General features: G+C 43.3%; 1 protein-coding gene and 1 pseudogene across 1 annotated transcript in view; both read left to right on the top strand.

The window, feature by feature from the left end:
* The window catches only part of LOC141107738 (olfactomedin-4-like), a 184,135-nt gene that overhangs the window by 127,800 nt on the left and 31,482 nt on the right, over positions 1-24,853 (top strand). The gene's annotated exons all lie outside the window — the stretch shown is intronic.
* Positions 919-23,626, top strand: LOC141107169 (olfactomedin-4-like; annotated as a pseudogene).

Raw genomic sequence — 24,853 nt, forward strand, 5'->3', positions numbered from 1 at the left:
TGAAAAACATTTATCGTTTTCCTTCCACTTCACAATTATGTGCCACTTTGTGTTGGTCTATCACATAAAATTCCAATAAAATACATTTACATTTTTGGTTGTAACATGACGAAATGTGGAAATTGTCATACATATTTGTATGCATTAAATAAGTATTTGTATTTGGGCAGTAGTTGAATAAGGGGCCAAAAAACTGATCTTGCACAGGTTGCCTGCATTGCCGAACTCTGCGTTCAAAAGATTTTGTTGAAATATCTTTCAGCATTCTGCACACTTAAGGTGTGTCAGATGCATGGTCCCCTGCTGTGTGGTTTGGTTCCTTCTGCTGGCCCATGTTTCCTGTAGTAATTAATTGGCTGGTAGAAGAAACCACATAGCACAGCAGGGAACACCAACATTCCACACTGCCAACAGTGTCAAATACAGAAAGTCTTAGAGCAAGCTTCACCCGAGCCAAGTTTGGTGGTATGGGCAGCCGAGCAAGTAAATAATAAAGGTTTGCTTAGAATCGAGACCTTTATTTTATGTTTTAAAGATAGCCAAAGAGCCACTAAAATTGCCCGTAGGCATTAGGTGGCCATTGGAATGCCTTCAGACCTGCAACTTAATATGCTAGGGGGGGAATAGACTGGTGGAGCTGGACTCAGTAATTCCTATTCCACCCAAATAAGGAGAGTGCTAGAAGAGTCTGCTGGAGGTAAATTTGCAAATCTAGCAAAGAGATAGTTATGTTCCTTTATCTCTGAAGGTTTGACAGTATTTTACACAATTATCAGAATGTCATATGTAGATGACAATAACCCTGCAATTTCTCCATTTTCTAATCGAAATCGATACATTTTTATAACTTTGTTATCATTTACAGTTTTTCACATCCTACTCTTGTTAATGAATAACAGTGGGAAATAGGCGGAAAACATGTCCCTTTAGGTATATATAGTGGGACAGCAGAAGCTCATCAGTACAGAAGACCAGAGAGGCGCCATGTACACCTTCTTCATTCTTCTGCTCACCATCTGGCGGGCTCAAGCTGTCACTTTGGTAAGTCCTAACAGAGATTAAACTATATTAACCACTGCCATCATTTTAGGGAAAGGTTTTTTTGCAAAAGCATTGTATTATTTTCTTTATTCTTTAGGAAACACAAACCGCAGTTCATATGCAAAATGTGCAGCCAATGTAATTGATTTTAATCTTAAGTTTTTTCTCAGTAGACATATTTAAGGAAGGAATGTAGCCTTGCATTTAATAAAACTGTGTGCAAGCCTGTAGTTTGTCAATCAGCAGCTGGCCACACCAAGCACTACTGCATTGGCAGAACTGACTATGCTGCTGAATCCCTTCCACTTGGGCTGCAGTGTCTGGGAGGGGAAGCATGTGAGACAAAAATGAAGAAAGCTTTGATTGACTCAAGAGATCTGTTTTCAATTTATGGGGCTGTCACACAAAAGCCTTTAGATATATTTTAGGAGTTGGCATACACGGGCATTTGTGCTTTTCTCTTACATCAATTTGTGAATCTTTTTTCACAGCTATGGAAGGCAATATCTGAATTTTTCATTGCAGTATGTATGCAATATATTGCTTTTGGTTTTTGCCTTTCTATAAAGTCAATACAAAGGTATCTCAGAGTTATATTAAAATTTGAAGGCAAATGTACCTTTAATTTACCTGAAATGTTACCATTTGTCTGTGCTTGATTTACTTCTAATCCTAAAGCTCCTTTACACTATCATGTACATCCACTAATTATTGCAATTACAAATCCCTGTATATTGACAGCATTAGAAAATATTTCAAGATTAATTAAATAATTCTCTGGCTATAGTGTTCAGCTGGCTAGATACATTCTGTATCTGAGCTCATGTAACGTTTTCAGATATTTTTTCTTTATATTCCTGTGCCATGATAATTAGGATTTCAACAGATTTTCACTTGGAATTGCCTCGGTGCAAAGGTTATGACTGTTTATCCATTTCAGAGAATTTAAGTGGGTTTTAAAAACCCACAATGCAGTGCATAGAACTCTTTTTTTTTAAGGCTGAACACCAGGGACACAAAAAAAATGCCCCTGCAATGGGTTTCCTTACACACACACACTAAAAGGCATAAGTGCTCTTTTTCTGCCTAGGGTAACAGTGAAAAGCGCCTGCTTAATTCTTGATCCCTCGACAGCCACCACTCACCTCTTCTATATGGCTTGTAGAAGGATCCCCCAACGTCTTCACTTACAATGCCAGACTGATGGTCCTGCGTTGTATGTGATGATGGCTCAGCTGTGGCCGCCAGCTAAAGTGCTGAAGAGGAGAGGCTGTGGGGGATCGGTTGCATGGAAGGAGAAGCCCGTAAGATCGAGGATTAATATAGGTAAATGTGCTTTTTACTGGTACTCTAGGCAAAAATTAGTATGTGACTCTTGTGTGAGGGGAGCCCCACTGGAAGAGCAAATTTTGTAATTTCCCTGGATTTCACCTTTACATTTAGTTGGAACATGTTCTACTGCAAACCATTTATTCTCTCATCTCTATGCATTTTGCCTGCACTAAAAATACACGACAAAGCATCTGGTGTGAACTAAAAGGCAATACCAGTGTATTTAATATATTGTTGTAGTTAGTTGAGATAGAAATATTAGAACCCCTTCTAATGATTCTATTTTATTACTTTTTGTGTTTATCTGTCAGAGCAATGTATGGATTAGTAATGTGTATGTTTGTCTTTTACAAGACGCAGAGTTTGATCTCTGAATCTGGATCTGGATTCCTGGATGAGAATGGAGTCTGTTACTGCACCGTCAACCTCCCAGATACCACCTTCCCGACTGACCGCTTTGAGAAGCTGGAGATATCAAACCGCAACCTGACAATCACTGTGGAGAAGGAAATCACTAAGGTATAAAAACCATATCTGCTATATATAAGGAGAGACTATAGATTAACCACCTCAATACTTGGCACTTACACCCCATTCCTGCCCAAGCCATTTATCAGCTTTCAGCGCTGTCACACTTTGAATGACAATTGCGTGGTCATGCTACACTGTAACCATGTAAAATTTTTATTATTTTCTTCACACAAATAGAGCTTTCTTTTGGTGGTACTTAATCACTCCTGGGTTTTTAAAAAAAAAAAAAAAAAAAAAGACCAAAAATTTTGAAAAAAAAAGTTTTTCTTAGTTTCTGTCAGTAAATTTTGTAAATAAGTAATTTTTCTCCTTCACTGATGGGCGCTGATGAGGCAGCACTTATGGGCACTGATAAGCTGCACTTATGGGAACTGATGAGGCGGCACTTATGGGCACTGATTAGGTGGCACTGATGATGAGGCATGAATATGCCGCACTTATGGGCACTGATAGGTGACACTGATGGGTGGTACTGGTGTGCACTGGGCACAGATAGGCGGCACTGGTGCGCACAGATAGGCGGCACTGGTGGGCACGGATAGGCGGCACGGACGGGCAGCATTGATGGGCGGCACACATGGGCGGCATTGATGGGTGGCATTTATGGGTGCCATTGATGAGCAGCAGTGATGAGCACTGATGGGCAGCAGTGAAGGGCATTGATGGGCATCACTAATGGCCACTGATTGCTGACACTTGTGGGCACTGATTGCTGCCACTCGTGGGCACAGATTGGTGGCAATTGTGGGCACTGGTTGGCACTGATTGCTGGCAGTGGTGGGCACACAGTTCTGGCACTGGTGGGCACTTAATTGTAATCAGGGCACTGATGATCAGTGCCCTGATTACATCCCTAGCTGTCCCCTGTGAGGAGATGCCGCTGATCGGCTCTCCTCACACTCTGTCAGTGTGAGGCGAGGAACGCCGATTAAAGGCATCTCAGTGTTTACATGTGACCGGCTGTGATTGGACACAGCCGATCACATGGTTAAAGAGCCACGGCTCTTTACACAGATCGGGGTCGTGCCGTGCCCTATCAACACTGTGCGGCCGCAATCGCCGCGATGCACACCCCCGGGGACACGCGAGTGTGGTCACTCTGGGAGGCCATCATATGACGTCCACCCAGAATGAGAGCCGCACCGCCCAGCCATCATTTGACGGCGGGCGGAAAGTGGTTAACATACCTTATAACTTTCTGAGATGAGAAATGACACACCCCTACAATGCACCATGCCATGAAGAATTGATATGCAAAAAATTATTGGTTAACCCACAAGTGATTATTTTCACCACAGTTTTTTATTTATGCCAGCATTTAAAATGAACATTTGCAGTAATTTAGTGTTTGGTTATACAGTAAAGTTTGCTACAATATAACACTTCTAGCACATTTATTTATAAAGGTCTATACATCAGACCAAAAGGAGGGACACATGAGGAGGAAAGAGGGACAGGGGGACGTGGTTCCAAAAGTGGGACAGTCCCTCCAAAATCAGAGACAGTTGGAAAATATGGATTAGCAACTCTAGAAAGTCCACAGGAATTCATAGAGGACATTTTTCAGCCTAATTCTTATTTATGTAACTTTAAAGAATTTTTAAAAAGCACATATTATTGTTTGTCCGAATACAATTTTGATGAGAATTTATTAGATTCTCCATGTAGGGGTTTCATGCTAAATAACTGCTGGGTGAAAAGTGACTTACAGAATAAGCTATGTAGACAATAAAAATAGACAATAACATTTTCCAAAATTCATGAAGCTACATGAGTCATCTTAACAATAATCTCACAATACTTTTCGCAAGAACAGAAACTCGTATTCAAAACATTTAATTCACATACCAAAAGAATGCATAGGATTTTTACATGAAATAATTATTTATTTGTTGTGGGTTTTTTTTGTTTCACAAAGTTTTTATTGATTGAACAGAAAAAACATAATGCAACACAATATTGTCATAGACACGTATGCATATTGAGTATAACAGTGGGGTTGTAGTACAATTTACATTTGATTATGGTAACAATACGATTATAGGTATAACCAAGATGTTAATTTTATGCATATATTTAGCAATTACTTAAACATTTCTATATGGATGTGTTAGTTATGAATATGGAGAGAAACACATTGGGGAGAAAAATAGGAGAAAGAAAAAAAAAATTATATATATATATATATATATATATATATATATATATATATATATATATATATATATATATATACTAATAATAAGGGGAGGGGTGAATAAAGTGATTAGATAAAGTGTGGTTGTTGTAGTAATTTCTTCAGCATTCCTATGAGGTTTATTTATAATATTTGGATTCAGTTATTAATAATAACTGCTTTATAGGCCTGGGAGTTTTTAAATTCTATCCAGTTGCACCATGTTAAAGCAAAATTGGTTATTTTTTCCTGTGATATGCTTATGAATTCTTCTATTTTGTTTATTCTCCGGAACCATTCTTTTTTTGATGGGATGATGTTCGAACGCCAGTGACAGGGAATACAGTGTCTTGCTGCATTTATCATAAACATAGATAAGGATTTCAGATATTGTTTTTTGGGGATCGAGTTGTAATGTAGAAGGTATTGTGCTGGATTAAATCTTAGGTTTTCTGAAGTAATTTGAGGTAGTGGTTTCGTGCAGTGGCGGAATTACCAGGGTCGCAACAGTCGCACTTGCGATGGGGCCCGACATTCCGCCACTGTGGGTGGAGGGGCCCAGCGGGGTTGCTATTCACACACGGCTCTGAGCGGAGATCGGTGTCTGTCATGGAACAGTAGCACAGAGACACCAGCATTAATGTTCTATTTTCCTGTCCTCTCTCGCAGGGGATGAGAGAGGACACACAGCTGATCTCACTGCTCCCCCTTCTCCCCCCTTCCCTCTCCTGTGTGTTCCGTGGGAAATGTGAGCTCTTTGGCTTCACACTTGACTGCCCGCGGAGCACACAGGAGAGGGGAGGGGGGAGAAGGGGCAGCAGTGAAATCAGCTGTGTGTCCTCTCTCATCCCTTGCGAGAGAGGATGGACAGACAAATAGAACGTTAATGCCGGTGTCTCTGTGCTACTGTTACATGACAGACACCGATCTCCGCTCAGAGCCGTGCTGTCCTGAGAAGGCAGACGGCACTGATGGAAATTAATAGCATTCACTGATGAGCACTGATAGAAGGCACTGATGGGCACTGATAGAAGGCACTGATGGGCACTGATAGAAGGCACTGATGAGCACTGATAGAAGGCACTGATGGGCACTGATAGAAAGCACTGATGAGCACTGATAGGAGGCACTGATGATCACTGATAGAAGGCACTGATGGGCACTGATAGAAGGCAGTAATGGGCACTGATAGGAGGCATTTATGGGCACTGATAGGAGGCACTAATGGGCACTGATAGGAGGAATTTATGGGCACCGATGAGCAGTGATGGCAGGCACTGATGGGCACTGATAGAAGGCACTAATGGGCATTGATAGAAGGCACTAATGGGCACTGATAGGAGGCACTGATAAAAGGCACTGATGGGCACTGATAGAAGGCACTAATGGACACTGATAGGAGGCACTAATGGTCACTGATAGAAGGCACTGATGGACACTAATAGAAGGCACTGATGGGCACTGATAGGAGGCACTAATGGGCACTAATAGGAGGCATTTATGGGCACTGATAGGAGGCACTGATGGGCACTGATAGGAGGCACTGATGAGCACTGATAGGCCACATTGATGTAGCATCGAGCCTTCCTCTTGTTTGCATCTCCAACATCTATCAGAAATCTGGGGTATTTGTTGTGTATCAGCGTTCTATTTCTTTAAGTATTGTTTTAGCTCCTCCTAAAATGGCTCTAGTCTCAGCTCTCTTTAATAGATGCCTCATAGAATCTCTCTCTATGTGTAGTTACATAGTTAGTCAGGCTGAAAAAAGATACTAGTCCATCCAGTAAGTTCAACCAATACAGCATCACCAATCAGGTTCAAAATTTCATGAAAGGTTTGAATGTAATTGGTGGTCATGAGGCTTTCTGCCTAGAATATGCAGGAGGGGGGTACAATTATTTTTTCAAAGACATAAAGGAAGCTAAATTGTCTACTTAACAACTACTTATTGTCATGATCTTGGTCTGAAATTCGTTTCTTCAGTATTCTGAGTCACTGATCCTGATCAATATGGATGTAAGGTGTGTATACATATTTCTGGGTAACTCTTCCTACAATCTGGTGCCAGCTGTTTGGTGAAGGTGGCATTGTGCAGAGACTGAAAAGAAACTTATTCTAAGGTGTGGTGGGACTTTGAGGCCACCATGTGATCATGAACTGGTCTCTTTCTGGGGAGAATCCAACTATTAGACAGGTACTCTTGACATCTTAAGAGAGAGATCGTCAAAGATTTTATTGAGCATCAATAGTAGATTGCAAGACCAACTAGACACCAGCTGATGTGACAAGCTTGTGCCTGATTCAGTAAGATATGTCAACAGCACACACTACAAGCGCCCAGTAAATAACTTTCCACTTTATGGAAATATTGTGGGTGTGCTGATGACATAACTTATCCATGTACTATACCAAGACTAGCTGGGAGACGTTGCAGCACCCTGACCGGGGTCAGTACCAGTATGGTATAAGTTAATGTCCTGTTACTCTGTCTTGATTGGGTATTAGTACAGTTTAGCAGAAAGCAAAGAGATGACTTTGTACAAAATTCAGCAGAGCCATAAAAGTACTTGTTCAGGTGGGATGTGAAGTGCCAGGGAGCGTGGTCAGGGAATTGGAAGAGGACCAGAGTACAGTGTCAGATTGTCACCATAAATTCTAAAGTGGCTACATTGGGTGGATGATGTCTCTCTCATCTCTGTCACCCGAGAAAGTAGTAATGAATGAGAAAAAGAAGGCAAGAGACCTCCAGTGAGATGCTGAGACCAATGTGTAAAAGAAGAGGGGCACTGGCTATTTGTGACTCTGAAGTTTCTGGTTTGGACTCTGAAGTGATCAGACAAAGTTGTGGATATACTGAAGCTTAAAGCTTTGATTTTATTTTTATAAAAATAAAAAAACATGTCTAGACTTACCTGCTCTGTGCAATGGTTTTTGCACAGAGCAGCCCCGATCCTCTTCTTCTGGAGTCCCCCACGGGTGCTTAAGGCTCCTCCTTCACTTTCCATGGGGGCACCCGTGCGGGCTTGCCCCTGAGTCCTTGCTGCTGTGTCCATTGCATCCCGCTCCCACGTCACAGCTTGTGATTGACCACAGCAGGAGCCAATGGTTCCTGCTTCTATCAATCTATGTAATGAGGAGAGCGACAGCAGCTGGAGCATGCATAGAATGTATTAAGGTGAAAAACTTTGAGACTTTACAACCACTTAAAATGTTTGTGATGATTCCATTCACTGCATCTAAGGCCCTTTGAGGTCAGCCCCTGCCGACCATCCCTTAAAGCCACTGCCTTTCCTTATCTGCATACTTGCTCTACTTAGGTGACTTAAAGTATTGAAGAGGCAGCCAGACAATAAGGATTTTGAGAAAAGTTCAGCAATGGCAGGCTCCATAGTACCTCCATAGTGCTCACATTTTAAGAGGCAGTGTTATTTTTCCATCTGATCACTGAGCAGTATCCTGGCTGTTAGAAGGAAATCATGATTCCTCACAATTCTACTTTTATCTCAAATATCTTCAGTCCTAATAAATTCCTAAAGCTTTACCTTTTCAGTCACCTAAATATAGAAGTCCCATCTAGGAGCAGATACTACAAGGTCCCTCCTATGACATTTGCTCATCAATATTTCCTCCTCCAAAGCACTCTTATTATACAGGGCGAAACCTGAAATACGTAAACTTAGCTTCCTAGAAGAGGTGATCCCTAGATTTAGGTGGTGTGGCATTTTGATTGAATCTCATACATTTTGATAACAAGAACAGAACTAAAATGTCAGTGTTATTTTTTGGTTTGCCAATATAGGTGTAATGTGACCTCCAAAGGACCAGTCAGAGACTATAGAAAAAATCTCCTATTATATAGAAAAAGATTGTTGCTTAAAGAAAAAGTGTAGTAAAAATAGAGTGTGGAAGGTATAGCATCAGCAATTTACAGCGGTGAACTGCAATGAGCAACATTGCAGGTTGTCAAGGCTGTTGCCGCCTGCCAGGGCCAAACTTTGAGCAAATTCTTATGCCCCGTACACACGATCGGACAATAAAACCGTGGATTTTTTTCGGAAGGATGTTGGCTCAAACTTGTCTTGCATACACACGGTCACACAAATGTTGGCCCAAAATTCCCGAACATGAGAACGGGGTGACGTACAACTCGTACGACGAGCCGAGAAAAAGGAAGTTCAATTGCCAGTGCGGATCCTTCTGCTTGATTCAGAGCATGCGTGAACTTTTGTGCTACGGATTTGTGTACACACGATCGGACTTTGAAATTTGAGAACCTGCTCTCAAACATTTGTTGGGGGAAAGTCCGACAGCAAATGTTCTATGGAGCATACACACGGTCGGACTTTCCGACAACAAGCTCACATCCAACATTTGTTGTCGGAAAGTCCGATCGTGTGTACGTGGCATTACTATTTCTGGTACAGTTCTTGGAATGAGTGGCTCATGCTGTTTGTGCACCTATACCTTATTTGCTAGTTACTTTCCTGCCCCAGGGTTACTGCCCCCTGCTAGGCCTAGACACTGAGTGATATCTTATTATCTCTGGCAAAATTTCTGACATTGAAAGTGGCTGAAACTATTTATTATACTGATTCTGGCCATATTCCCACTATCTGTTGTCAGAGCTTGCCAAAGCTTCTAAGCAGCCAAAAAAACATTGGTATACATTATTTCCAGGGATGCTATGATCTGCTTTTTTGCCAATTTTTAAATTTTTTTTACAACATCTTGTGAGGCAGCTGTCAGGGACTTCCCAGACCAATTTGCACAATTCAATGTCATTTGTTGCTCTGTATTGCACACTTTTTGAAACCTGGTTCCTAAGGAGTTCAAATTTTTAGACGCTTGCAATTTATTAACCTGTTCCCATCTGCGCTATAGACGAATGACGGCTACAGCGCGGACCTACAATGCCAGGAGGCCGTCAATAGACGTCCTCTCCTTTGCACGCTGTGATCACCGAGTCAATGAGATCCCGGCCCCTTACCATGTGATCAGCTGTCAGCCAATGACAGCTGATCACGTGATGTAAACAGAAGATTGGTAATCGTTTTTTTTTCCTCCTCACGCTATCAGCGTGAGGAGAAAAAAAAGCCGATCCCTGGCTTCTGTGTAAGGGACATTGGTCCCGAAGAGGAAGAGGCACAGCCGCCTCATCTGTGCCAACCAGTACCGCCTGCCAGTGCCCACACAGTGCATATCAGTGCCCACCAGTGTAAATCAGTGCCACCAATCAGTGCCAACTATCAATGCCCAGGAGTGTCACCTATCAATGCCTCATCAGTGCCACCTAGCATTGCTGCCTATCAGTGTCACCTACCAGTGCCCATTACTGTCCATCACTGCCACCCATCAGTACCCATCACTGCCACCTATCAGTGCCCATCAGTGCCAGCTATCAGTGCCACCTATTAGTGCCCTTCAGTGCCACCTATCAGTGCCCTTCAGTGCCCGTCAGTGCCACCCCTCAGTGCCCGTCAGTGCCACCTTTCAGTGCCACCTCTCAGTGCCCACCAGTGCCCCCTCTCGATGCCCACCAGTGCTGCTTATCAGTGCCCACCAGTGCCACCTTATCAGTGCCTATCAGTGCAGCCTATCAGTGCCCATCAGTGCAGCCTAATCAGCGTACATCAATAAAGGAGAAAAATTACCTGTTTGCAAAATCTTATAACAAAATATAAAATGGCTTTGTATTTTCTTTCAAAATTTTCGGTCTTTTTTCATTTTTTTAACAAAAAAAAACCCCAGAGGGGATCAAAAGAAAGCTCTATTTGTGGGAAAAAATAATAAAAATTTCATTTGAGTACAGTGTTACATGACCGCGCAATTGTCATTCAAAATGTGACAGCGCTGAAAGCTGAAAATTGGTCTGGGCAGGAGGGGGGTTTAAGTGTCCAGTAAGCAAGTGGTTAAAAAAGTTTGGTCAAATCAGAAACGAGCATAGTTCACTCATCCTTGCTAATCAAGGGAAGCAAGTTTCAGAGCCATAAAGAAGAGGGTTCACTTTACAATTTTTGAAGTCTTACTGTATATAGAAAATTGTAATTTATGTTTGTTGCTCTTTTATTTACTCTACCAAATAAGTGAGACACGACTAGATAAATAGGGTTTTACTGATTTACTGAATTTACTGAAAAAAATAATAAGCCACTGGTAAGATCATTTTCATTAGAATATTTGCATACATCTCTCTTGGGTATGATTTACCATAACCAGGGGAGTTTTGGACTGGGAAATAAGGGGTTGAAGGGATATATTGGGCTGATGGTCCTGAGGGGAGGTACTTCACTATTCAGTCAGAGTGGGAACCACAATCAGTGACACATGCTGGACATTATGTAGCTAATTTTTCCTTGTTTAGACCTATGATCACAGCATCTGGCAGAGGGAATTCTACCAACACTGATTCACTTTGCAGTTTTGAGATGTCATGTGATCAAATACCCAACAGCACAAAGGAAGCTAATCCTGAAAGCTGTGGAAAGATGGGTCAATGAACATTTATGAATATTAACCTTTCACCATGTCCACTATTCACTGGTACACACATTATGACACACTTTGTGTGATAGACTTTCTTCAGCCTACAGAACTCTAGCATTAAAGGGCCAATTAGGTTCTCAGTCCTCCCTGAAAAGAAAAGTAGATCCAAAGCTTTTTTGGCCCTACTTCTCCAGTGGGCAACAGGAGTGCACTTCGTTCTGCACTCCTGTGACCCATTTTCAGCTGACAGTGAGCTAAAGCTCGAACTCTGGAAAGATTCCAACCATATTCTCAGGATCTGCCCAGATGCCTGATCGGCAACTGGCTCAGCCTCTCAGCATGCCACCAATAGCTTGACCCAGCTGCTCTTGCCCCTCCACAGCCTTGTGCTCCAGTGAGCCCTGGAGGGGCAGAGCAGAGAGACTTGACTTACAGTCATTGCTTTCTGCTCACTGAAGGCTAAGAACTGAGCCATTAGCGGTCTTTTGATTGCTCAGTTCTCAGTCTTAGAAGTGGCAAGGAACAGATTCAGCATCGTACTAATGCTGCATCAACCTAGATAAGTATACAGTAATTTTTTTTTTAGAATCCCAAACTTCTTTTTGAAAATACCACAGGAGATTGATCATCACCATGGCTGCAGTAAGGTGAATTCAGACTTTAGCACCTACAAAAAATCACATCAACCAATTCATAATGTTATTGACGAGACTGCAGGAGGACCATAGAGAGTTGCATTCTCCAACTTGCAGACCACATACTAATTCCAGGAATGAAGTGTAAAGTGCATCAGCCAAAACTTTTAGGCTTCATGCGCACTGTATGATATTGATGCTTTTTTCTCCTACAGGGGTTTAGCAGCCGCAGAAAAATGTTAAAAAGCTGCTTTTTGCATGTGCGTTATTGTGCATTTCTATGTCTGGCATTAATACATTCTATTGGCAAGAATCCTGGCCATTACAATGCATTAATGCGGGAATGCGACTGGAGTTAACACACGTTAAGGTACTTTTGAGTGTTTTTTTATGCTCAAAAGCTCCTACCCTGAATGCACAAGTGATAGGGTTTTCTGCCTCTAAATTTCTGCCACTAGATCCTAAAAATGCATATTGTGTGCATGGAGACATAGGCTAACATGGAGGGGAGTTTAAAGACAGAGAAAATAAAAAGCTCAAACACCTGTAAAAGAAGCTTTTTTGGGCTGCAGTGTACATGAGCCCTTAAAAGAGAAATATGTTTTGTTTTTTTTTTTAAATTCATATTTACCTAGGTGGATGCAGCATCAGACCGATGCTGCATCTGTCCCCTGCCACCTCTTCACTGAGAACCGAGCCACCGAACACTGCCGATGGCTCGGTTCTCTCAGCTCCCCAAACGGAGAGTTTCTGCCTGTCGGTCAGCAGCTCTCCTGCTCTGCTCCTCCTTGCTCATTGGAGTGCTGAGCTGTGGAGGGGCAGGGAGCTAAGAGGCAGCTGGCGGGTCAAGACTTCCTAAGTTGGGATGACGCAGTGGCTGGACTGATCTTGGTGACATCAGCGGAGAGCAGACTTCATCCCGCTCTCTGCTGAAAACGGGTCACAGGAGTGCAAATCCTTCTCCTTTAAATTTGTTCTGGTAAAAGTGAGAAAGGTTTAAATATGTTAGATTTTTATTGATGTGTGTTTTGTGGTAGATTTATTCTCAATTCTTGTTAAAGGGGGCCATAGAAAACAACCTGATGCGAAATTTCCACTCTTCCCCACTCTATCCAAATCTTACAAAATAGTTAGTGTTAGGTATTAATTATTTCCTATGTTATCAAAAATGAAGAAAGGTTTGTTTTCAGATATATTTCAGCAGACCATAAGGTATACTGACAGTAATACATACAGGTGTGATATCTCTGTACAGATCTACATCTATCAGAGTACATTGACTGTGTACATAGAGCAACTGAAGAACCTGACCAAACGTGTGGAGATCATGGAGAACGGAGGTCACTCCTACACTGAACTGGACTTTGAGCTCATCAAGTTGGAGATCAAAGAGATGGAGATCCTCATAGTGCAGCTGAAAGAGTCATTTAATGGCTCCAATGTCATCATAGAGACTCTCTACCAGGAGGTAAGACAAAACTATGTATTCTCACCAGTGGTGGGCAATCAGAGCAGGCTTAAACTATCAGAATCATTGATCTATGTTATATTATATTTTTTCCATGAATGTGTATTCAATCATTCCCAATAGTCTATTCTCCTCATGGCTTTTCTCTTGGTTGCACTGCTTCTAGTAGTGTATGTTTATGTTAGAGCTTTTATCCAATTATATTTCAGCCATGATAGCCATAATGTGTTGCCAGGGTCAAATAAATCTGCCTTGAGGTACAGTACTGGCGCCTGTAGCTTACAGTAAATGACAATAAAACATTAGCTTTAACCAATTAGACTTTAAGTTGGTGACATCGTGGCCATCTAGCAGGTGTACAATAACTTATGCCAGAAATATGAATGACAGACTCGACTTTCAGCTTTAGCCTCCATGGTGATAGAAAAGTTATTAGTGGAAATGAACCAGTCCCAATATTAAAGTCCAAAAATTGTGAAAGCAATGGGGAAATAACCCAAGGAATCCCTCTGGTAACAAATATAGTGAAAAAGTTTATTGCCCATTGCAGGAAAACTGCTCAGGTGCTCCCGTGCTGAGATAGGGCAACCATCCATCCACTATGGATCAAACCCCCAGAGCTCTGTATCAAAAGCAGTTCATAACCACAGTTACCGATTATGGAAAAAGTGAAGCTTCATGGTGCAATAAACCTCTATAACATTTATTAGTTGGATAATTGCACTTACAGTTCAGCAGCAGGAATGTAACAGTGTATCAAACACAATACAGGCTTCAAGCACTGCCGGCAGTGTCTACACCCAATAGCGTCACCTAATCAGCTCCACCTGACATGTTTCCCCCGAAAGGACATCTTCATGTTTCCCGCCCTTTTTTATATATTTTATAGGTCATCACTGAAGACCTAGGTGTGAAATGCACAGCCCACCACAGATTCTCACAGTAGTGTAATGACCTTTTACTTTTTTTAAATTGTGCAATGCTACCTTAGTGCTTAAAGAGAGCCTGTCCTCAGAACTATTAATTAAACAAAAATCATCTCACATATGTGCATTTAACATATATTATGCCTTTTATTTAAAAGTGCAAATATAAATTGTGCAGACACCCAAAAGCCCCAAGACTGCTGCTGAGTGCCACCATCTTGGATGTGATGTCAGCAACCCCAGCTGACTCAGACTGGGCCACCATTAGAAATTGTTGGGCCCCGTACAGCCTGCCTGACAAGCTAAATAGTCCTCTCTCTGTCCCCGCTTCTGCTGCTGAACTGGTGGGGCCAGAGGAACTTTTAAATAAGTGCTAGGAACCACAGACCCAGGAGTTACTGTGCATGTACTCAAATGTATTTGAAGAGTCATATTTGAAAAGTCCTCCCTCTGCCCCCAGGACCCCTGCTGAACTGATGGGGCATGGCCACATATAAAAGGACTGGCTCTATCCTCCTATCTCTGGACTATGAACTGTTAATCAAGTGACACTCTATATTCCCCGACTGCTACATACAAGTTTATGTAGGGAGGTAAGGGGAGGAGCAGTGAAGGGCATATGATATGGACCAGCACAGAACGTAATCCCAGAGAAGGAGAGTGCTATGATGACCAAGGAGGTAGGGGCTGTGCTAAGGAATTTTACCCCCGGGGTTAATTTTCTCCCCCTTCTTACATGGTTTGCTGGGCAGAATTATAATAGTATACTCACCCACCCAGCAAATCCAGCCCAATCCAGCTACAACCCGGGTCCTGCACCACCGTCTTGTTTGTGAGGCTAGCTGTCTCTTCCAGGTCCTAACAGCTAGCTCTCTGATGATGGTATTGATGATTACGCATGATTACAGCATTGTATTACCAGCTTTGCAGAAGAGAGATTTCCACCAATCATTTCAGTGAGGAGGGTGGGGTCATGTTCAATTTAAAAGCAGTCACAAGTACAATGTTCAGTTTCAGAACTGTTCTACCAGCTTGTCTGTATTTTCTTTGTAGATCCGTAACATTTCCATCATAGTGAACCAGCTGGAAATTTATGATAAGAACAATGTGCTGGTGATCAGACGGGAGCTTGAGGCTCTGAAGAAGCGCCTGGAGGATTGTGAGAAGAACAATACAAAACCAAATTATCCTTCCCTGCCTTCACCTGATATTGGTAGGTTAAAAGAAAGACTTAATAGAAAGTGTAATGCCCCGTATACACGATTGGATTTTCCAACAACAAATGTTCGATGTGAGCTTGTTGGCGGAAAGTCCGACCGTGTGTATGCTCCATCGAACATTTGTCGGACTTTCCGCCAACAAATGTTGGCTAGCAGGTTCCCAAATTTTACGCCAAAAAATTTTTGTTGTCGGACTTTCCAATCATGTGTTCACAAGTCCATCACACAAAAGTTCACGCATGCTCAGAAGCAGAAGCGGCCGATCTTGTAAACTAGCGATCGTAATGGAGAATTAACATTCGTGACGTGGCAAATTATGAAATCTCCAAATGCAGCGCACAATTCTCTTCTTCTTTAATTGGATAATAATGAAGTTGTTTTGCTGGTGATACTGATGGAGTTATTGCAAACGAATTTTCAAAGGCTTTTTTTTTCAAGTGATATCAAGAATATTAATAATAATAATAACGTTAAATGAAAAACGCAAAAAGAAAACCGCGAATCAACACTCACCAAACTTCAACTAACACGAAATTAGCAGAAGGAGCCCAAAGGGTGGCGCTAAAGAGCTGAAAAACCACAAAGTGTGTCTAGTACGTCACTACGTTCGTAATTGTTGGTCAACATTTGTGTGACCGTGTGTATGCAAGACAAGCAGGAGCCAACAACCTTCAAATGAAATTCCACGGTTTTGTTGTCGGAAAGTCCGATGGTGTGTGGCCATAAGTCCACCCTAAAACTAAAATCACTGCCTCTACAGACATCCAGAACAATCTAACACTAACCTACCTAGCCCTGTAAAGAAGAAATCAGTATACATATCTTTTTTGAAGCCAATCCGATCCGGTCTCCAGCAGCAGAAGCTCTGCAGAGGACACAACTGACAACGGCTGTGAAATGAATGTGGAGTGATGTCACCCATAGACTTACTATGGGGCTTCCTCTGTCGGATGTGTCCTCTGTACCCTCCCCCACAATGCAAAGCCACAGCTGACAGCTCAGCGTGGGACGGGGTCGGATTGGCTTCAAAAAAGGTATGGAAATGGATTTCTTCTTTATAGGGCTAGATAGGTTAGTGTTAGATCGTGGATGTCTGTAGATGCAGGAAGTTTAGTGTTAGGATGGACTTCTACTTTAAGTTCACAAAAGTTATTTAGACTGTAAGCTCTAACAAGCAGGGACTTCTAATTCCTCTTTTATTCTTTTGTGCTGTAACTGTACTGTCTGCCTTTACTTTGTAAAGTGCTGGGCAAACTGTTGGCAGTGGTGGAACTACCGCCATAGCGAGCCACGCGGGCGCTATGGGGCCCGCAGCCGAGTGGGGCCCATGGGGAGGATGAGGAATGCATACTACGGGGGGGGCGAGCATCGCCCGCACGATCCCCCAGCCAGGGGAAGTGAGAAGAGGAAGAGGCGAGCTGTCTGTATGAGCAGAGAGCTGTAGTAGCTTTCGTTTGAATTTCCTGTGTTCCCGGGGCTCACGTCACATAGCCCCACCTCTTGGCCCGGCGCCTTTGATAGACAGAACACCGGTCCAATGCGGGACATGTGATGTCGTCAAAGGCGCTGGGCCAAGAGGTGGGGCTATGTGACAGTGAGCCCCGGGAACACAGGAAATTCAAATGAAAGCTATTACAGCTCTCTTCTCATATGGACAGCTCGCCTCTTCCTCTCCTCACTTCCCCTGGCTGGGGGACTGTGTGGGCGGTGCTCGCCCCCCCACTCTGAGGCAGCCCCACGCTCGCCAACAGTCATTTGAGGGCTGCAGTATCATTCCTTATCCTCCCCGGTAGTTCCGCCACTGGCTCGCCTGTTCCTCTGCACAGGTGAGGCTGCATTGTGCACGGGTCACGCTGCATCGGGCATAGGTGAGGCTGTATTGGAAATGGGCAGGCCACGCTGCATTGGGCACAGGTGAGGCTGCATTGGGCACAGGTGAGGCAGTATTGGGACAGGTGAGGCTGCATTGGGCACTTGTGAGACTGCATTGGGCACAGGCAGGTCACGCTGCATTGGGCACAGGCAGGTCACGCTGCATTGGGCATAGGTGAGGCAGTATTGGGCACAGGTGAGGCTGTATTGGGCACGGGCAGGCCACGCTGCATTGGGCACAGGCAGGTCACGCTGCATTGGTCACAGGTCATGCTTCATTGGGCACAGGTGGGCACAGGTGAGGCAGTATTGAGCACAGGTGAGGCTGTATTGGGCACGGGCAGGCCACACTGAATTGGGAACAGGCAGGCCACATTGGGCACAGGTGAGGCTGCATTGGGCACAGGTGAGGCTGCATTGAGCACAGGTGAGGCTGCATTGGGTACATGTGAGGCAGTATTGGGCACAGGTGAGGCTGTATTGGGCACGGGCAGGCCACGCTGCATTGGGTACATGCAGGCCACATTGGGCACTGGTCACGCTAAATTGGGCACAGGTGAGGATGATTGAAGTGCTAAAACCAGGTGTTTGGAGTATCTTTATCTGTTGATTGTTAAACTTTCTGGAATACATATATTGCTATTGTGGTGTAGTATCTGGGCCTGTTGTCCCTCCATCCCTTCTCTCTCCTTCCCTCCCTTTCTTTCTTTCTTTCTTTCTTTCTTTCTTTCTTTCTTTCTTTCTTTCTTTCTTTCTTTCTTTCTTTCTTTCTTTCTTTCTTTCTTTCTTTCTTTCTTTCTTTCTTTCCTTCTTTCTTTCTTTCCTTCTTTCCTTCTTTCTTTCCTTCCTTTCTCCATCCCTCATTCATCTCAGATTCGAACCGCACCCCCTTTGAGCAACGCCCTTTAAGCCACGCCTTTTTTTGGGGGGGCTGTTTGCGGGGGGGGGGCATTCAACATTTTGCTATGGGGCCCTGTGATTTCTAGTTACGCCCCTGACTGTTGGCACTATATCGATCTTGTATAACAATAATATTTAACAATTTAAAACAATATACAGCAGCCATGAGCCCAGCTCACATTTTTGCTGCACTGTAAGAGAACCTGTCATGAGGGAAACTGCCTTTGCTGTTCTCTCCATCTAAAACAAATATAGGTACCTGGTTTTCATGCTGAAGCTCGTGCTTCAATATTTTGAGTCACTGCCCTGCAAAAAGTATAAGGATAATGGGGGGAATTCCATATAGCTGCTGCACCACTTTTCTCGGGTTAATCCCTTGTTACTGTAATGCAGCAAATTTATGAAGTATTTGTGACACTTTTGGTTTTGAGAGCGACTCATGCACCAAATTCAGATAGTTCTTAAATTTGCCACTTTTACACTGTGTCTCATTGAATGCGCCAAATGTAAAAGTGGAGCTAATTAAGACCAACTCTCTTTTGGCGTACAGAGAGAAAACCTGTCTTTGACAGATTTTGCGAAAGTGTCTTCAGTGTATTCTAAAAGTGACACAGCACGAGCCAAGTACAAGTTCTAGACAGTAAAAAGGACAAGGATTCCCCACTACAGGACTTTTAGAGCCCTTTCACACCGGGCCGCCCATAGCGTCAGCGGTAAAATGCCGCTATTTTTAGCGGCGTTTTACCGTCGGATTAGCATTTTGGCTGCTAGCGGGGAGCTTTTACCCCCCGCTAGCGGCCGAGAAAGGGTTAAAACCGCCCGCAATGCGCCACAATAGTGGCGTTTTGCCAGCGGTATCCCAGCGCTGCCCCATTGATTTCAAAGAGGAGCAGCGGTGGAGGAGCGGTAAACACACCGCTCCTTCACCGCTCCAAAGAAGCTGCTGGCAGGACTTTTTTTCCGGTCCTGCCAGCGCAGCGCTCCGGTGTGAAAGCCCTCGGGCTTTCACACTGGAGACAATGCTGCAGCTGTTTAAGGGCGGATTGCAGGCGCTATTTTTAATGCTATAGCACCTGCAAAACGCCCTCGGTGTGAAAGGGGTCTTAAGGCCTAATGCCCTGTACACACGACCAGTTTTGCCGTCGGAATAAACTCTGAAGGTTTTTCCAACGGAATTCTGCTCAATCTGTCTTGCATACACACGGTCACACCAAAGTCCGACTGCCAAGAATGCGGTGATGTACAACATGTACGATGGCACTAGAAAAAGGAAGTTCAATAGCCAGCGCTTCCGTCTCAGACTTGCTTTAGAGCATGCGTCGTTTTTGGTGCGTCGGAACAGCATACAGACGAGCGTTTTTTCCGATAGTAATTTGTTCCGTCAGAAAAATATAGAACGTGTTCTCTATCTAAGCCCGTCTGAATTTTCTACGGAAAAAGACAGATGGGGCATACATACGGTCATAATATACAAGGAGGAGCTCCCATCGGACTCTTTCTGCCGGAAATTCCGCTCGTCATAAGTATACCAAAATACAGGATTCTTATGTTAAAAAATAGTAGTACAAATTTTATTGAAAACAATGTTAGGAAGAATACGGCTAATATTCATACAGCATGAAGAGTAAAAAAAAAAAAAAAATAAATATCCTTGCAGTGGAGTTCCCCAGCACTGCAAGAGTTAAATGATTGTCTTTTCCTTAAAGAATATTTAAACCCAACATTTCATATTCCTGATATGTGCCTGCTGTACCAGGTATTTGTATGAAAAAGTATCCTGTTCTCTATGCATTGCTTCCTTTGTGTGAAATCATTGGTGTTCCTGCCAGTCCCTCTGCTTCCCTTTTAAAAACTGACCACGCTAGGCGTGAGAGCATGGTCAGTTTGCTGGCTGTGCTGTGAACTCAATGTGCTCTCCTCCAAAGACCAGACATGTCCTGACACGCCCCCGTGTACAGCCATTCACTGGTTCAGTGTGCTACTGTTTCTCCACCCTCACCTCTCTATGCAGCTGTGAACAGAGAATTTGTTAATTTATAAAAAAAAAGGGGGAAGCAAAAGGTATTCATAATGTTTTTTTTATCTATACACAAATGTTTTGCCTTTTTTTACTGAATGTGACCTTTTACAAGATCAAGGTTTACATATACTTCAAGCAGCCTTAAAATAGACTTTTCCTTACCTTATACCTCACTTCCCCCATGTATGGCAAAGCAACAAGTTTGCTTAAATGCCTCTCTCCATCACTATATACTTACCTTCCAGTTGCTACCTGTATGGAGTTTGCATGTTCTGCCTGTGTGGGTTTCCTCCCACACTCCAAAGACATGCTGGTAGGATAATTGGCCCTATAATGTGTATGTATGAATGTGGAGTTAGGGACATTGGATTGTAAGCTTCTTAAGGGCAGGGACATGTGAATGTACAATATATACACTAGCGCTGTGTAAATTGATGGCTCTATATAAGCAGCTGTAATAAATAGTGGGAGAAAGTACATAGTGGGCATCTTAAATATTTATGGGACTCTAGCCAATCCCTGGGGAGGTGTGCCCAGTAGGTGGGGATAGAGAGCCCATACATAGTCTGAGGCCTGAGCAGCAGGGTGCAGAGTTCCTGGATCCAGTCCTGCAGGAGAAGACCCCTGTGCAGGAGACTCTGAAGTCTGAAGGAGCCATCAGGAAGACACAGAGGTTCCAGCTAGGCTTTGCTGGGAGGTTATTTGTAAGCTTAAGTCGGGTCTGGAGAAGCTCACAAGAGAAAGCTAGGAGGAAGTTGGAAAGAGTCCAGCTGTCCTATGGTGGTGTGAACAGGGCCGTCTTTAATATTGATTGGACCCTGGGCAAACTTTTTCTTTGGGCACGCCATGCAATTTCACTCTCTACCCCCAACATCCCATAGCACATAGACTTATCTAAAAGACAGCTTAATAATGTAAACAAAGAACTGGTCCACACCTACTGGTTGCTAGAGGTTACTGCCCATTATTACTGCTCACTGATTGGTTGCTAGACATTACTATACATCATTACTGCTCACTCATTGGTTGCTAGAGGTTACTGCCTATCAATACTGCTCACCCATTGGTTGCTAGAGGTTACTGCTTATCATTACCGTCTCCTCTCTCCCTGCCCTGCAGATCACCACACCTGTCTCCTCTCTCCCTGCCCTGCAGATCATCACATGGATCTACTCTCTCCCTGCCCTGCAGACCATCTCTCCTGTCTCCTTTCTCCCTGCCCTGCTGCAGATCATCACACATCTCTCTCCCTGCACTGCAGATCATCACACGCCTCCTTTCTCCCTGCCCTGCAGAACATCACACATCTCTTTTCTCCCTGCCCTGCAGAACATCACACATGTCTCCTCTCTCCCTGCTCTGCTGACCATCACACATTTCTCCTCGCTCCCTGCAGATCATCACACATGTCTCCTCTCTCCCTGCTCTGCAGAACATCACACATGTCTTCTCTCTCCCTGCCCTCCCTGCTGCAAATCATCACACATGTCTCCTCTCTCCCTGCCCTGCTGAAGATCATCACACATGTCTCCTCTCTCCCTGCCCTGCTGCAGATCATCATACATGTCTCCTCTCTCCCTGCAGAACATCACACCTGTCCCCACTCTCCCTGCCCTGCTGCAGATCATCACATGTCTCCTCTCTTCCTGCCCTGCTGCAGATCATCACACATGTCTCCTCTCTCCCTGCCCTGCAAAACATCACACATGTCTCCTCTTTCCCTGCCCTGCAGAACATCACACCTGTCTCCTCTTTCCCTGCCCTGCAGATCATCACGCATGTCTCCTTTCGCCCTGCAGACCATCACATGTCTCCTCTCTGCAGACCATCACACCTGTATCTTCTCTCCCTGCAGATCATTACACATTTCTCCTCTCTCGCTGCAGACTATCACACATGTCTCCTCTCACTCCCTGCTGAACATCACAAGATAGAAGAGATGTTCTGCAGAGCTGAAAAAAGGGGAGATAAAGCACTATCAGTAAACTAATGAACTTGCAATAGTTCTTACCCTGCTACTGGGCGCCCCATACCACAGAGTTCCTCATATGCTGCATATATATGTTGTTTACCTTTTGAAATATTTATATCCATCTTTTCCTTTTGCAGGTACTTGTGAAGATGGACAAATCATCAACAATATCAGTGAACCATTTGTAGTTCAACTAAACGTGATGGGATCCAGTTATTTGTATGGAGGATGGGGGAGAGATTCACTACTAGGCGCTGATCAGAATCGCCAGTGGGTGGCTCCTCTAAAAACTGATGGAAGGATTATGGATGTTATGTACCACTACCCTTCATATAATGATCTCACACTTTATACAAATCGAGGACACAAGTACTTTTCATCATCTGAAATGGGTCAAGGTGGTGGAATGATCATGTACAATAACATGTTGTTTTATAGCTGCTGCAACTCCTTTCACATCTGTAAATATGACTTTTACGAATATGTGCCCTCAAAAGCTGCACTTCCTGGTGCCACATACACAAACAGGTTCTCCTACTCACACACTGCTTGGCAGGACATTGACTTCTCAGCTGATGAAGAGGGTCTTTGGGTCATTTATTCAACTGAGGAGAATGTTGGAAATATTGTTATCAGTAAACTTAATGCTACTACTCTTGCAGTACTGCAGACCTGGCACACCTCCCAGTACAAACCTGGCACCAGCAATGCTTTCATGGTGTGCGGGGTCTTGTATGCTACGCGAGCCATCAGCACAAACAAAGAGGAGATCTTCTACATGTATGATACCAAAACTAATGAGGAAGGGAAGTTGAGTGTCCCATTCATTAAGCGAAAGGAGAAAATACAAAGTCTGTCCTACAATCCTAATGATCACAGGCTCTACATGTATAATGATGGCTTCCTGGTCCATTATGACCTCTCTTTCACTTCACAATCCAAACCCAAATCTAACATTATACATTTCAAAATTAACCCGATCCAAACCAAATAGATAAACCAAAATAAAATGAATACAAGCTACTCCATGTTATATATGTCAGATGTTGTAGGACATCCATTTTCATTAACTATGATCACCCCAGACCAATCATAAGAAAACAAAGGAATCAATGTGTGAAGATTCCCATATTCTGACAGTCCCCTTCAAAATCAAAATACATGAGAATATCACTGATTATTATGCAAGGGAATATTTAATTTTTGTCTGAATGGAATTAAATGATAACTGAATTCTATGTAATTTCTTATTAAATATCATCAAAGAAAAATAAACACTTTAGCATGGCATATGGTGTGACTGAATTTTTGTTGTTTCTTCTTTAATGCTGAAATTTGCTACCTCAAACTAAGCGATACTGAGGGACTTGCAGAATGCGGAGGCTTTGATTATCTATAAAATATTAAACACTTGACCAATCCTCCCTTCCAAAATGGTGTGACACACGGTCACACCAAAGTCCGACCACCCAGAACACGGTGACTTAAAACATGTACGATGGCACTAGAAAAAAGAAAGTTCAATAGCCAGTGCTTCCATCTCGTACTTGCTTTAGAGCGTGCGTCGTTTTTGGTGCGTCGGAACAGCATACAGACGAGCGTTTTTTCCGATAGTAATTTGTTCCGTCAGAAAAATATAGAACATGTTCACTATCTAAGTCCGTCTGAATTTTCTAATTTTTCATAATATACGATGAAAAGCTCCCATCGGACTCTTTCTGTCGGAAATTCCGCTCATCATAAGTACACCAAAATACAGGATTCTTATGTTAAAAAATAGTAGTACAAATTTTATTGAAAACAATGTTAGGAAGAATACAGCTAATATTCATACAGCATGAACAGTAAAAACAAGGTATACAAGAACAGTACTGTACATTGTCAATACATAAAAAGCCATACATACAGGGTCTGGTTCCGAAAAGAAGCTTTCTTTCTGGAACCAGACCCTGTGTTCATGGCATATTACCATCTCTCTCTCCCTGGCTAGCATGTGCTGACTATCTTTACAGATTACATCTCTGGGACTCCCGACCCAATGCCAGCCTGCGATTCTGGGTTGTCATTGTCAGGTTTTTCCCAGTCACTGATATAGGGTAATTTTCAGTGGCGGCTGCTCATACAGGACCTAATCTCAATGCAGGATGCCGGACGCATGAATTTCAATTTTTTTTTTTTTTAGCATATGACTAGAGACTGAGGCTCTAATTGGCTTAAAAAAGGGTGGGCTCGGGGGACAGAGCACTGCGACCCGAGCCCACCCAGTTGTGTGACATT

Source organism: Aquarana catesbeiana, linkage group LG09 (assembly GCF_042186555.1).
Source record: "Aquarana catesbeiana isolate 2022-GZ linkage group LG09, ASM4218655v1, whole genome shotgun sequence".
NCBI classification, from domain to species: Eukaryota; Metazoa; Chordata; class Amphibia; order Anura; family Ranidae; genus Aquarana; species Aquarana catesbeiana.